Here is a 5,505-nt window from a genome sequence, read left to right on the forward strand (position 1 = left end):
GTGTGATGTTTGATGATTTTTTTAGACCATGTGGTCCATGTGGAGGCCTTTGGTGTTCAGAGGGTTAATGAAGAAGCTATTTTTGAACTCTGCGTTTGTTCTCAGGTGTGCAGACGGTTTAAAAATGACGCCCTGAGGTCTAAACCGGCCGCTCCGAGCTGGAAGATGATCGATGCCGTCATCCTGGTGTTAACTCCACAGACCACAGTGATCCATGAGGATGAGCGCCATGTCGCAGAATTGTAATAAGGCGACCTCTGACCTGGCGGCTGATGAATATCAGGGATTACATGATAATCCAGGAGCAGGAGGAGGCTGCAGGGCTGCTTAACCTCCTGAGGGCTGCTGGGTAAATATTAGTTGGCCTGACCGCACATGGCAGCTTCACTACTGTTACTTGTTCACACAGCAGCCAGGAATCATTAGACTGATTGATTAATTGGCAACAATTTGGGATAATCAGTTAAACAAAGCGATGGCTTCAGTTCACGTGCAGCAGATGTGAAGCAGCAGTCGGCGGGTTTTCGGCGCTGCAGGTCTGATTTTTGCGGCGACTCCCAGCTTCCTGCAGCTCATTTACATTTCTGTCATACTGAAGCGTGCAGCCGCCCCTCATTTCATCTTGTTTGGAAACCTTAAGCTTCTTTTGCAGCCTAATTTCCTGATGGTGCCGGGGGTTAACATGGTTCAGTGGAATCTCTGCGACAGAAGAAATTAAACCAAACTCCTGGGGAATTGCTTTGCTCTCTCAATTTGTGTCGAATCACCAGGGGACCCGTGCAGCAGGGCAACTGATAATTCACCCTTGGTTCAGCACAAACAGCCCTCTCAAACACTCCTTAATTAACTGCCGCCTTATCGGCCTCCCAAAGTCTGCTGGTAAAGGCCGTCCTTGCTTTGAAACGCTGCTGAGCTGTGTTTCATTAATGTGGCGTGTTGGTGCGAGCTTTGCTTCATTAAGCATTCGAGCTTTGTTTGTGCCGTCGCCCCTCGGTCTCCTGTTTCTCATAATGGAATGACGGAAGTCTGCGATGGAGGAAACCCTCCTCAGGAATCAGATTATGTAGGCCAGGTGTCCTTTTACTGGTATTGACGAGCTCTCAGCTTACAAGCTGCTGACAGAACCTGACGAGTGGATCAACAAACAGTGTGACGCCGGAAAGGGTTCTAGAGTTCAGCCACAGTCAACAAAACATCCTCTGTTAGCGCAGCGTTAGCTCAGCGTTAGCTCAATGTTAGCTTAGTGCTATATCTCTGTTAGAAAAAATGTTAGTTCAGTGTTAGCTTAGTATTAGCTTAGTGTTAGCTTAGTTTTATATTTCTGTTAGCTTAGTGTTAGCTTAGTGTTATATCTCTGTTAGCTCAGTGTTAGCTTAGCATTAGGTTAGTATTAGTTCAGTGTTAGTTTAGTATTAACTCAGCATTAGCTCAATGTTAGCTTAGTTTTATATCTCTGTTAGCTTAGTGTTAGCTTAGTGTTATATCTCTGTTAGCTCAGTGTTAGCTTAGCATTAGGTTAGTATTAGTTCAGTGTTAGTTTAGTATTAACTCAGCATTAGCTCAATGTTAGCTTAGTTTTATATCTCTGTTAGCTTAGTGTTAGCTTAGTGTTATATCTCTGTTAGCTCAGTGTTAGCTTAGCATTAGCTCAGTATTAGTTCAGTGTTAGCTTAGTGTTAGCTCAGGGTTAAAGCTGTATTAGAGCGATGTCAGACCAGTGTTAGCTTAATGTTTTATCTGTCTTTGATCAGTGTTATCTCAGCGTTACATCTATGTTCGTAGTTTTATTTGTCAAAGTGTTGGATTTATTTATAACCACTAAGAGACACAAAACCAAAACCAGTCTGCAACCAATCGACAACCAATCGACAACCAGTCCAGAACTCAGTCCACATCACGGCCCTGATGGAAACCTCATGGACTGAATCCACAGAAGAACAAAAGTTCTCCATGATGCTGACAGGTTCCTGAAGTGACCATATTCAGGTGGGTTGAGATGAACTGAACTCACCAACTACAGTCACTTGATGTGTTTCCTCTGCAGGAACTCTCAGCTCTTCGTCTTCAGAGCAGAATGAAGCTCCGACTCCTGAGTGGCCTCGAGGAGCAGCATGGACGATCCTTCATCACATCAGAACCAACAGAACCAACAGAACCAACAGCAGCAGCGTCTCTGCTGTCGTTCTTCACTGCCTGTTGGAAGACGACGACAAGAACACAGATTTACAGAAACCATCGATTCAGGCCACAGAACGCGTGACGTTGTCCAGCGGAGCTTCACTGGACAGGATCTGTGGGGAAGAGATGCATGATGGGATAGAGGTGATCTAGTGGGACTGAGCTGTCAGAGATAAATGGAGCTGAGTCACGCTCGGAAAAACACCAGAACAAGGCCAGAATGTTTGAAAGAATAATGCAGCTCATTTAAAGTCTGTTTACATCCCTGCAGCCTGTTCAGCTGCTCACAAAGTATCACGTTTTAAAACATATGGCTGCAGAAAACCCGCCGAGCAGCGACAACACTATAAATACACACCGCAGGGTCACTGGACAACAGCGCTGTGACGAGAAAGAGACACAAAATCACCACAAAGAGACACAAAACCACCACAAAGAGACACAAAGTGACCACAAAGAGACACAAAATCACCACAAAGAGACACAAAACCACCACAAAGAGATGCAAAACTAACACAAAGAAAACACACAAAACGGCTGCAAAGAGCAACAAAAGGAACATAAAGTGACAGAAAATGACAACAAAACGAATGTGAAGAGACACAAAACAAACACAAATTGATGCAAAATAAAGTCGCTGCAGCAGTTCCTGGTTGTAGATCTACAAACATCAGGCCGTTGGTTTCATGTTGTGGCTCATCAGTGTGTCACTGATTAGATCTGGTTTTACTTTGAAAAGCTGCTTTACAGTATAAATGTCTACAATAAGGTGCTGTGCTTTTGTTTACAGTATTTTCAAGCTTTTGGATCCTCCTGATGCGTTCAAGTGCTGCAGGAAACCTCAGACATCTCAGCAACACTTTCTGTTTTCATCCAAGTTTGTAAAAGAAACATAAAAACTGGACTTTTATTTTGGACTCGGTGCTGATGACTCTACGACCTGCTTGTTTTAAATCTGTGTCGCCATATTTCTAACTTTCATCTGATTCATTTGCTTCATGAGTCAAAGCAGCTTCCTAATTTCTCTTTTCTCTCATTTCTTGACCTCACACTTGTGTTTTTGTGCTCGTGAACCGTTTGACTCGGTGACACGATGAAAGCCGTGATGAGGGCGAATCTCTGGAACCAGCTCACGCAGCTCCACAGCTTTTGTTTGCGACCAGCCAGCAGCAGGTCTGTTGGTTTTTTCTACCTGAGCGAGTCGAGTCAACAGCGAGGTTGGACGCCAGCGAGCAGGCGGCAGCGTGACCAGCTGCTCCGAGCTGCTCGCAGGCCGACGCTGCCTCCAAACGAAGCCTTCGTTAGAGGTCGGCCGCCTCAAACGTTCTTCAGATGTTCATGTTCTCTGAGGCTTTAGCTGCTCTTCTGGGGTGTTTTGCTTTTAATATGATTTACAAACGGATATATGAAGTCTTTGTACAAATGCAGTAACAAAGATCTTGTGTTCTACGTCTGGTTCTGTGTTCTGCGTCTATTTTTCTTTTTTAGCTTTTTAAAGAAAGTTATAAAAGAACATTTATTTCCAAACGTCAGTCTGGCTCACTCCTGATTGGTCCGAGGCCATAGCAACTGTGTTGTGATGTAGCCTGACCTTCTCTGATTGGCCGGATGAAGTCATGTGATTCTGCCCCCTGCTGTTTTTAAAGGAAGTGACCATATATGGTTCCTTGCCCGCTAAAGGGTTAAAGGTTTAGAGACTCACCTGATTTAAATCCAGCCTCCATCTCTGCTCCCGGCGCTCCTGGAAGAAACACAAAACGATGACGGAGGGACGTGACGTGACCACAAAGAGGTACGAAACGAAACAAAGACGCAAAACAACCTGAAGGTGACGCAAACGGCTGCAGACAGATGAAAAATAGCTGCAATGAAAGACAGAACGGAAAAACAAGCGTAAAGAAAGGCAAAAGCAACACCCAGCGAATGAACCAGATGATCTAAATATGCTGAAAATGGGGCAACATTTGTCCAAAGTACCTCAGACATCAGCAGGACTTGATATTTACCAGACAAAGGTGTTCAGATACTCAGACAGTGAACTGTAGGACGCTGCAGTGACGGTCCGACTCAGATTCACAGCAACAGCCCTGAATGTTGAAGAAACAGAACAAAGGTGCACGAAATACCGCAAAAACTGTCCAGACTGACAAAGAATCTGTTCTACATCACTAAAACTTTATCAAAATGACTCAAAACAAACTGTCCCAAATGACTCAAAATGTGCCTGAAATGAGCTTCCCTTCAGCTGCTGAAGAACCAAAGAACCTTCTAGAGAACTATTTCAGAACCCTTGTTTTTCTGAGAGCAGGACTGAAGGCAGCACAAACACATGGTTGGTTATAATGAGGCTGAACTGCAGACTCACACAGCGAACCGGGAGGTTAAACACACAAAGGATAACTTTAATTAAACTGACGAATAGATTCAATAAGAACATCAGCTGGGAGGCAGAACCAACAGGTGAGTCCAGAAAAACAAAAACATGACGAATCAGAGGAAACAAAGTTAATTCAAAAAGCCATGAAAGACTGAAGAAGCACAAAGAGGCCTAAAGGGAAGAACGCAGGTGAAAGGAAGGAGCTGGAAGCTAAAAGAGGGGAAGATGGAACCAGCGCAGCCTGAACGGTGATACCTCAGTGGACCTTTGGTCGAGACGAAAACGAAGCTACGAGTCACCAGAAACCATCAGATCTAAAAAACTCTGACTTTACGTTTGCATGTAGACGGGAGGAGACGGAGTCTGACGTCACAGTGAGCGACTGAAGCGTCATCAGGTCACATGTGTGCGGCCATGTTTACAGTCTGGATACGTCCATATATGGACTGACGTGTTTACAGTCTGGATACGTCCATATATGGACTGACGTGTTTTCAGTATTTTCCTTGTTGTGTCTCTGACAGCACATGTAGGAGCAGCTCTACCTCTCTGTCAGTCCAAACAAACCACGCTCACATCATTATCGTTGAAGGAACAGGAAGTTTTCGTTGTTGTGTTTTTTCCCGGATTCTGATTGGCTAGCATGGCTTTATGCTTCTCGTTACACTGCCCCCTACAGGTCTGGCAGCTCATAGCAGCTCTTAACCACGTGTTTATGCAGGTTTGTGTAAATGAGGAATTTTTTAAAAACAATCTGGTGAGAACGATGTTATTTTTGAAAACGTAGATCCGTTTCTGTGAATACCGGCTACGTGTGAACGTGGCCTAGATGTCATGCAGGGGAGCTGATTGGACACCCGGGATCTTCCTGCGTGGAGTCTCCATGTTCTCCCCGTGCAGCGTGGGTTCTCTCCAGGTTCTCCGGCTTCCTCCCACAGTCCAGAAACATG

The sequence above is a fragment of the Stegastes partitus genome, unplaced genomic scaffold, assembly GCF_000690725.1.
Source record: "Stegastes partitus isolate 25-593 unplaced genomic scaffold, Stegastes_partitus-1.0.2 Scaffold540, whole genome shotgun sequence".
Taxonomy (NCBI): domain Eukaryota; kingdom Metazoa; phylum Chordata; class Actinopteri; family Pomacentridae; genus Stegastes; species Stegastes partitus.